The following is a 9,986-nucleotide window of genomic DNA, read 5'->3' on the forward strand; positions in this document are numbered from 1 at the left end:
GTGTGTGCATGTGTGAGCAGTCAGTCCCAGCACTCATGAGTGACCCAGGAATAATAAACTAATCCATGGGTAATTCAGTATTCAAGAACAATAAACCCTTCACACTGCCAGTTCTTGAGGGCAACTCTGTAGTATCAAAAGGGCCTGTATAGCCCAGAATCCCAAAATCACCTAAAGGCAATAAATATGAATAGCTGGTACATATGACTTGCCCACCAACAGCATGAGAAGCTTGTGCAGCTCGTCTCTAATAAGTAACCTTCTCATCCTAGAGTATCCAAAAATTCCCAGCAGAGACAGGAGAAGCCTGGATAAGGTAACTCTACTGTTGCAAGGCAGTGAAAGACTGTAGAAAGCAAAGGGAAAGAAAGTCGTATTGAAGGCCTGCTGCAAAGAACAGTATGTTTTGTCCTTGTATCAGAGCTTCTGAGGCCAGTAACAATAAGCAGTGGGATAAGAGCAGGCCTGAGTCTGAGCACAGTAAGTAGAGCAGTGAGGAAAGAGAGCTATGTTTATGGCTGTTGCGTGGAAGCCATTTAAAGGAAAACTAAGGATTTTACAGCTTGGATAACCCATACTGCTTGAAGCTATATAATGCTACCACACACCCTCACTTCTTACTTTGTAAACTCTGGAAGAAGTCAAGTTGAATTAGATTTCATCACTGCTTCACCAACACAAGTGCCCTTTGCCACTGGCATTACTTTCCTGCTAACTAGCAATTACCAGACTCTTGCTACGCAAAGCATCCTTGGTTGGGAAACCAATGGGTGCTGCAGGGCCTTCAGGGTGTCAGGTGTGGGCTCTGTAATGTCTGGCCTGCCCCAGGGGGAGGCTTGCCCCCGTGAAGAAGAGCAGGCGTTAAGTGACCTGAAGGAGCCTTCAGCAGCCCTATAGTAGCCAAAATCTCAGGACAGGGACTGATTTCAGGCTCCAGGGGGAACTCTTGTCTTTTGGTGGGCTGATCAAGAGAAAGGGGTAGATCTAAAAATGTCACTACCATCATGGTTTAATTGGTATCCATGTGTTTTGCTCTGGATTTTCAGAATCCTTATCACAACACTGTAAGCCATCACTAGTTTCTTTAGTGAATGCTGTCCTTTGAGAATATAGTCATACAGCGGCTTGCTCCTTTTGTGCTTCCTTCTGGTCAGGTAACCATGACTTCTCTGCTATACTCAGGTCTTACCCATTAACCTGCTCATTCATCCATCTGCTTCCCAATCTATCCACCTTTAAAATCACTTAGAAACTGACACAAGAGCATTCACTCAGATATTGATGTTAATTTAAATGAATCAATCTGGATCATCCCCTTGGGCCTGACTCTCATTAATATTTAAAATCACATTTCACAGACCCAGGAAATGGAAAATTAGATCTTTCCAATTAAATTGACACTTTCCATTAATGACATTGTTCTGCTGTTATTACTGACAGTTTAGTGCAGCAGCAATCTAACCAGCCCAACGTGTTGATTTCTGCTTTCTCCAACACTGTGAAGAAAATAATCTTTAAAGACAGAAAACATTTTAGCTGAAGAAACAGAAGAGGCTAAAATATTTAATGCATCTATATTTATAAATAAATAAATAAAACATAAATAGGACCCACACATAAGGTTATTTACTTTAGTGCCTGATGGTGTTACCTCTGAGCTGATTTTTTCTCATCTGCTTTTTTTCATCTTTGGCGGTGCTAAAATTGCTATGTCTTTCTTATCTTGTCTTGATTACCCTACACAGGAGAAGTCCATGCTCAAAAGATACTGAATAGTAAAACCTTTCAACAGTCATGGAATATGGTAAACCAAGTAAGAATCAAAACAGGTATATTCCTGTAACTTGTATTTCTACCTTCAAAAAGACCAGGGAAAACAACATAAATCAGGTTTGTCTAGCTTTTTATGGTCATTATATGGTCAGATAAATACATATTTTAAAACCATTTGATTAAAAAAGAGTAACTGTTCAGGGTACAGATAGATGCATCAATGGTTTGGAATTGGCTCTTGGGCTGCTTACGAGCACCCCTGTAATTTAGGATATACTATGCAAATGAGAATGTGCGCACCCGGTGTGAAACATCCCTTGACTATAAGAGCATGGAACTACTGAACTATTTCAAACAGATGGGTGGTCTTTTTCCAGACCTGGTGCCTGCTTTGTGTCACAGGGGGCTTCTTTTGTTTCAAGGGGTGTAGCATCTGCATCCACAAAGGAGAAGGAAATGCAGAGGTGTCCCATCTTCACTGGGAATGTGTAAATCACCTCTGTTCTTGTCTTGGAGCTTACTGGGAGGAGCCCAGAGCTCTTATTTAGCCTCTGGTATGAGAAAGACTGGACAGCTCTGATTGCTGTGATATCTAGATGTCTCGTGTTAATGAGTCAACTTCCAATTAAGCTGAAAATGTGATTGTGGGCCTACATTCTTCGCTGCCATAAATCTGTTCAAATTTACATAATTTTAAAATACTCACAGTCTGCTCAGTTATCCCATCAAGAATGTGTGTATATTTACAGAATCTGGTGTATATTTAGTGTCCTTCCATTATCTTAATCTCTAGAGTTTATAAGGTAAGGGGGAGGAAGCAAGGAGATTGAGTCTGCAAACAGCCTCTGAGATAGCCAGTGTAACTGAGAACTTCTTGAAGGGAAAGTGGTTGAAGTGATACTTAGCTTTTTAAAACAATTTACAGTCAGTACTGGCTTTAAATCCTCCCTACGATAGCTCTTTAAGAATATTAGGTGCATAGGAAGGCTCTTAAGTACAGCACTCTCCATTGAGTGGTAATGAATGGGGGTGACAGCAGTGTCAAGTGATGCTTGCTGTCATGTCTGCATCACACAGTGCAGCCTAGCTGCAGAGACACCTTAACCAGCTGTATTGCAGCTAGCAGCACAAGCATGATAGCCATGGTGGGACAAGGGAATGATGGCCTTTCCAGGAAAACCTACTGCTTTTAAGCCAAAACTGGTTTCTCCAAAGAGCTGCCGTGCACCATACAGACATGCCAGCTTGGGAAAGCGCAGGTCACTGTGCCTGTATTGCATGGTATAGACATGACCATCCTTGTTCCATCTCTGAAAATTACTGGCCTGTTAAAGAACACTTTTAAAAAACTTCTACCTCCAACCAAAACAGAACACAGAACTACACAAAAATCCCAGATGAAGTGTGGTTATAGGAGATTTTTAAACATATAGGGATAGAGGAATAAATAGTTCAAGCACAGAGCTTACATTTTGGGATGGGAAATCAGAAAAAAAAATGTTTACAAAACGCAAGAGTAAAGAAAAATGTTTGAGTTTTTATCTCTTTGCAAAGAAAGTTATTGGCTTGTATTGAGACTTTCCCTGGGAGTGTTTGCAAACCAAACATTATGCAGCTGCCAAGTGCCTGAAAACCAAAATGTAAAACTGACCTAAAATAAAAGCAAAAGTGAGTGCTTTATTTTCATCAACACAGAAGAAGAGAAATGAAGGGCCAAGATGCACGGCGAGTAAAGACCTCTAGGATGTGATTAATGCGCACAATGCCAAGGCCACCTATACAAGCCACTGAAAGTTATACACACTGTTCAGGTGAAATTTGTCCTAGTCTAAAAGTGGGTCAGACAAATCATATCCCTGAAGTGCCTTTGACCAGATTATACATAAATGCCTAATATTGGATGACATGACTGCTTTGCCTAATCTTTAACATAAATCAATCTGCAACACTATAACGCCCCTTCCAGTTAAACTAAGCATTTTAGAGAAAAGCAGAAGATAAAAAAAGAAAAAAGATGTTAGAGACAGAAAAGAGAAGGGAAGGCTAGAGCTGTCATGTGTTATCTGTGCAGCGATGGTGATTTCCCAAGTTTCTTGTACACTATGGATAGTACTGAAGCTGTGTTTCACATGTCACTCAGGGCTCATGCCTACAGCCACACACACTAGCTAGAGCACACTGTGAAATGCCTGATGAAGTTTCAGGTGTGCTCAGATGTTTTTCCCACAGAAATGAAATAGATGGGAACTAGATTACCTCTGGGAAACTGGCAGTCACGCCACCAGTGTCTCGCTTTCTTCCATAGCTGCGTGGATACTGTAACCAGCTGGAGACAACACCTAGGTTACCGAGCTGTGTGGGTGTTGACAGGGTGCTTGCAGTAGTCAATGCATTAGTGGAGCATATTATGGGGCTTATTTCTGAAAATATCATGCAAATCTTAAGTAGTGACTTCTCTCAGTATTTCTGGGAGCTACAGAAGAGGGATCATTAATTCCATTTTACAACTGGCAAAGTCGAGTTACAGAGAAGTCTAAAGATAAGCTGGCAGACTTTGAAGGAGTGAAGACTAACTATGTTGGTCAGAAATTGAAGGCAGCAGTTATTCCAACGAGATAAACAACCCTTTATGTCCTTGGGGAAAGTAGTATGAGCTTTATACTCATTAGGAGGGTTTCCTGGTATAACAATACCAATTGGAGTTAAGTGGCAAATACTTCCTTGTGCCGATAAGGTTTGAATTAGTCCAGAAGCACGTTCCTACAACATGATCGTATATTCCCCCCACTCTGCTTCACCGTTTCTTATATACATAACTTACTGCATTCATAATCCTTTTCCTAGCTTATTGTGTGCCCCTGTGTGTCTGTGTGCATGCAGAGTTTCAACACCCCTCATTGCTCAGGTTAGAAGTGCCCTGACCCACAGAGAGTTAGCAGACTGCTAAGCCAAGATCTGCAGCAAGCCACCGGTGCCTGTCTGGGCAAAGGGGTCTGGGGCTGCAGACTTGAAAGCTAGCGCCTGTGTTTGTTAGGAAGCGTGAATCAACAGATGATCCCATGCTGAGCAGATCTGAAACCAGATATACGGTCAGTCACACCAGGCCCTGCTTAATCAGCTGGTTTTGCTTGGAAATACGATAAGGGAGGGCAAGGCTGGGAGACACAGCTCCTATTGGCAGTCTCTGACAGCTCCCTCTTATTGCAAAGCAAGTGGTGTGGAAGATTATATGTGCGAAACCTGCTCACCCGCCCAGAGACTGCACAGTTTGACTTTTTTTTCCAGCACGTCATTTATTTGTGTAATGCCATTGCACAGTTGTTCCAGATGTATGTAGAGCTACATTCTTTAAAAGAGATTGCTCAGGTCTGATGTAACTTAACCAGATGCAGCAGAGCTTGACCATGTTCTGCAGTTCTACATCACAGCTAGCATCCTTAGGGCCCTCCAGTGGCAACCTCTCCAGAGGTGCCTCAGTCCCCCTGTTTAGAGGCTAGACACCTTCTCAAAATTGCTATTAGCTACTCAGCAGGTACTCACCTGGGATCTGGGGCCAAGCCTCTGCGCCTCCTAAGCTCCTGGGTACCCTAAGGCATACTTTTCAAGCTCTGCAGGTACATTTGTTCCATATGGTGAGGCTATTTCACATTCAATGGATCCTAGACACCGCATTTTAATGTCCCCAGACATGCACAAGTGAGTTGTAGAGTCAACCACTGCCTCTCTCTCCTATCTCTGCAACAAGTATTTAGCTCAGGAGGTTGAGAAAGACGTAACTTCTGCCTAGCCTGGGGCCTTAGCTGTGATACAGATTTCAGTCCCTTGATTTTAATCACACAGAAATATGAACCTGTGTCTCCTTGACCTAAGTGACTTCCCCAACCTTTTGGCTGCTGGCTGTTTTTTGAGGCATCTCTGGTTTCCACAGACAGAAAAGCCACACACAGGTGCCCGTCTCTGCTGAAGGAATCGTGGCTGAGCGCTGTGTGGAAATGGGGGCCTGTCCAAGTCGGTCAGTCATTTCTGCATGCAACATTTTGCTCTTTCCATCTGTATTATTTTTCCAGCTTGCATGGACAATTCCTTGCTAGGACAAGGGAGGTCTCTGGTTATATATGCAAGAATTCCCATATATTATAAGGAGAACATGCATACCTTTCTCAGGGTTAAGGGCTCCACTCTGGGACAAGCCCACCTAATTCCAAGCTTTTACAGTGCCTGAGGACCAACAAGACAATGATATCTGTGACAGCAATTCCTTATGCTGCTGGCTACTGCTATCCAAGCACTGGACTATTCTTTCTCTTCCTATTACAGTCATTCCCTAAGGGCTAGATATGCATAAGGACTTAGGCATGTAGTGATTCACCAAGCAGCAGAGAGGGTAGGTAATAATTCCCCACCTTACGGCCAGGTTAATAATTTATGAACAGTGAAACAGCTTCAAGAGTGGCTGAGATGGCCTGCCCATGAACCTTTGGCAGATGGATTCATGTTGTACTGCTGGCTACTCTACTTGAGGCAGGGTGCTGACTTGAAAATGAGTCCCTGTTTCCCACATAAGACTCCCAATCACTTTTTCATTTTTTTTGAAACAAAGCACCAATTTTGCATTTAACATCTCAACATAATCCAGATTAACACCACTTTACAATGCTTGAATAAGACTGGGGTCCTGTCCACATAGTGTTTTTTTTTTTTTTTTTAATTTATTTTTATTTTTTTTTGATTGGCTTATTTTGCCAATTGACTCCATTATTTTCTGACTTCAGTGAATTCTACTTGTAGCTAGCTACTCCATGCACAGCAGGGAATATCTGACTGCTACCCTGAGAATGTGAAATTTTATAGGGGGTGATGCAGACAGAGTGGTTAAGTATCCATATTTGTGAGGCCATGCAAAAATTCTGTGAAAGGTCTCAAATTTTCCAATGTCCAGTGTCATAAGAGGAAAAGTGCTCAATACACTCTTTTCTGGTGAGTAGTTATCAGTATTATATTCTGTCACATTGAAAGGTATCTTCATATTCATTCCTCATGCCTTCATCTTATTGTTCAGCTAAAACATTCAGTTCGGAGTTCAAGAGGCAACACTATCATGGAACAAATAGCAAAAACATCCAGAATTTCTGAATTTCAAGAGAGGTCCCCAGGGAAAGAATATTCCCTGCTCAGTTCTCCAGATCACTCACTGCAATGCAGTACTTCCTGGATTACTGCAACTAGTGCTGTCTCAGAAGAAGAAAAACTTGTGTGAATCCATCACCACCACTTTCCTTCAGGCTTTAATGAAGCTCTGAAGTGTTGCCAATTCCTTCAGAATCTCTGTAAATTAAATGAGTTTGAAACATGTCTGCAGCCAACGCCAAAAGCTTCAGCTTTCCAGCAAATTACAACCAACCTGAAACACGGCTAACAGACTGTCTGGCTCTCCTCGTGGAGAAGACAAGCAGCTCAGAGCTGGTGCAAATAAATGGGGAGATCTCAACCCTCTCCAGAGTCAGGAGCCTGAAGTTAACATCATGGCGAGAAGAGAGTGGGAAATCCTGCAAATATTCTGCTTCTCATGCTTTGCTTTTTATGCAATGCTGGTCCTAGCATAGCACAGAAGAGGACTCTGCTGCATGCACTTCTTTCTTGCACAGGAGAAGGGTTGGAGCATGTAGAGGAAAAGCAAGAGGAGCTGGGCTGATTTTAGCCTGGGAATGGTAAGGGAACTCACTCAGGAGCAAGACTGATTAGGCAGAAGCAAGACCAGAAGCAAGGTTGAAGAAGAAATGGTTTATGAAGAGGAAGCCATGAGAAATTATCTTTTTTTTTTTTTTTTTTTTTTTTTTTTTTTTGCTGGCGATGGGTTTGGAGCCATGTGAGGAATGTGTTGTACGAATTAATGTGCCCTTAATGTAACTGGGAACACTGGCAGCACCATTTTTTTCTTTCTTCCTTTCACACAAATGCACAGACAACCTATTGTGCATTGCATGCAAAATTCAAAGAGCAAAAGTCTGACTCAGGACTTTTTAATCTCTGGGCTTGATTGTGCTATAAGACTTAAAAAGTCCTCTCGTTCAAATGGTGATGGTGCTCAAGCCTCCTTATTAAGTGAGATCTGAGATGGGGCATTATTTTGGGTGTACCCAAACTAGTTTTGTTCTATTAAAGTATTGACTTACCTTCATTGGCTTCTAAGGAACAATTCTCCCTTATTTTAAAGTCCATAACTTAGTAAATTCCTCATCAATTAGAGATTTTGGAAACTTGTGTTAATTAGCTTAATGTATGTTATCTGTTTATCTCGGAAAACAAAATAAAACAAGACAAAAAACATGTTTCAATCTCAGTCCTGAAAGACAGTAATTTTAATACCACAAATATTGTTCCATTGTAATCGCCTGTTTTTCTGAGAAACATTTGAATTTTTGCACGTAGCACAACAGCAACAGTTGCCTAGATGTTTGGACTCAAATGCCCTTCTAACTGCAAGTTTCCAAATATTTAAAGAGTAAAAAAAATAATAAAAGAACATCTAAACCCCAAAAGGTTCTCAATAATAACCGCAAAAATGATCTGTTCTGATACTACTTCACACACAGCCAGGATTACTGCAAGGAGGAGATACTACCAAGCACGTTTCCCTAAGCCATTCCCTAAGGAATGGTACTGAAAGAGACTTTTTTTTTTTCATTCCCCTCTTGTATCTGCCAGAATATTTATTTATGGAAACAGGTACCAAGTTTGTATTATAAAACATAATTACAATAAAATGTTGTAAGTAGCCATCTGTACTACCATAAGCCTCTAATTTAGAAAGTGTAAATCAAAGCAAGGTACATTTTACTTTACTTGAAGCATGTCAGAGAAGAAGCATTGAATCCTTTTGCTGGAACCTGGAGGCTGACATAAAACAATCCTGAAAGGCTACAAGAAGGTGAATGTTTCTGGAACAGCACAATGCATTCTAAACTTATGTAAGAGACCTCCCCTCCAACTAATTGTATCTGCTCTGTGCCACCCTTCCTATAAAGCTGTTGTCCGATTGTGAGATCTCTGCAAAATAATTAGGCTCTACAAATAGCCCACAGAAGTGGATCTAAATCTTGATTGATATCTGCAGATATAAAAGAAAATTCTGCAAATTTTTATGGAAAAAAAGTGCTTGAATAGACCACCCCACAAAACTTACTCACATTGGAAAGATCCATTTCTTCTCTGGGACTATCAAGTCTGCTGTGAATGCAACCTGTATGTTTATGGAGATAAATTGAAGGCAGTGGCAAACCATGGACTATGAAGAGGAGGGTAGCTTGGCCTTGAATGCAGAATGGTTGAGGTTGGAAGGAACTTCTGGAGCTCATCTGATCCAACACCCTCTGCTCAAGCAGGGTCACCTACAGCCAGTTGCCCTGGGCTACATCTAGGTGACTGCTGAGTATCTCCAGGGATAGAGAATCTACCACCTTTCTGAGCAACTTGTGCCAGTGCTTGATCACCCTCGCAGTAAAAACATGTTTCCTGATGTTTAGGTGGAACCTCTTGCCCTTCAAGTTTGTGCCCATTGCCTCCTAACCCATCACTGGGCATTTCTGAAAAGAGCCTGGCTCCATCCTCTTTACACCCCATCTTCAGAAATTTGTGCACATTGATTAGATGCGCCTGAGTATTCTCTTTTCCAGGCTAAACAGTTTCAGCTCTAAACAGAGCTGGAATATCATCTCTGAGATAAGGTATCAGTCATTAAGATAAGATCTCATTGGCCTGCCACTGTGAGAAAATGACATCCTGGATTTTTATTTTTTAACTCAAAGACCAATATGGAAAAAAGGTTTTGCCTTTTTTGTTCTAATACAGGCATCTTATAATACTGTAGCCAATTAGATTATTAAAAACTGCACAATTCTGAGCAATCTGTACTATGTTGCTGTAACATCTTATTACATATTTCTGGACATATCTCTTCCCAAGGGGTAAACATCTCTTTTGGACTAGCTGAAAGAGCCAGCATGAGAAACAGAGGCTGAAGCCAGAACTTGTCCTTTGAGTTGGGGAACGAAAGAGAGGCCTATTTTCTTGCTTTAAGGGATTCATTTCCTGGGAAACTGTATAAAGGTCAGAAGCGCATTATGCTCTATGTGATTGTGAAAAAGTCTCTGGACGCTGATGTTACATAAATATTTACAACTACTATTACTAACCAAACCTGTTTCCAGCCCCTA

Source organism: Aythya ferina, assembly GCF_964211825.1.
Source record: "Aythya ferina genome assembly, chromosome: 3".
In the NCBI taxonomy this organism is placed as follows: Eukaryota; Metazoa; Chordata; class Aves; order Anseriformes; family Anatidae; genus Aythya; species Aythya ferina.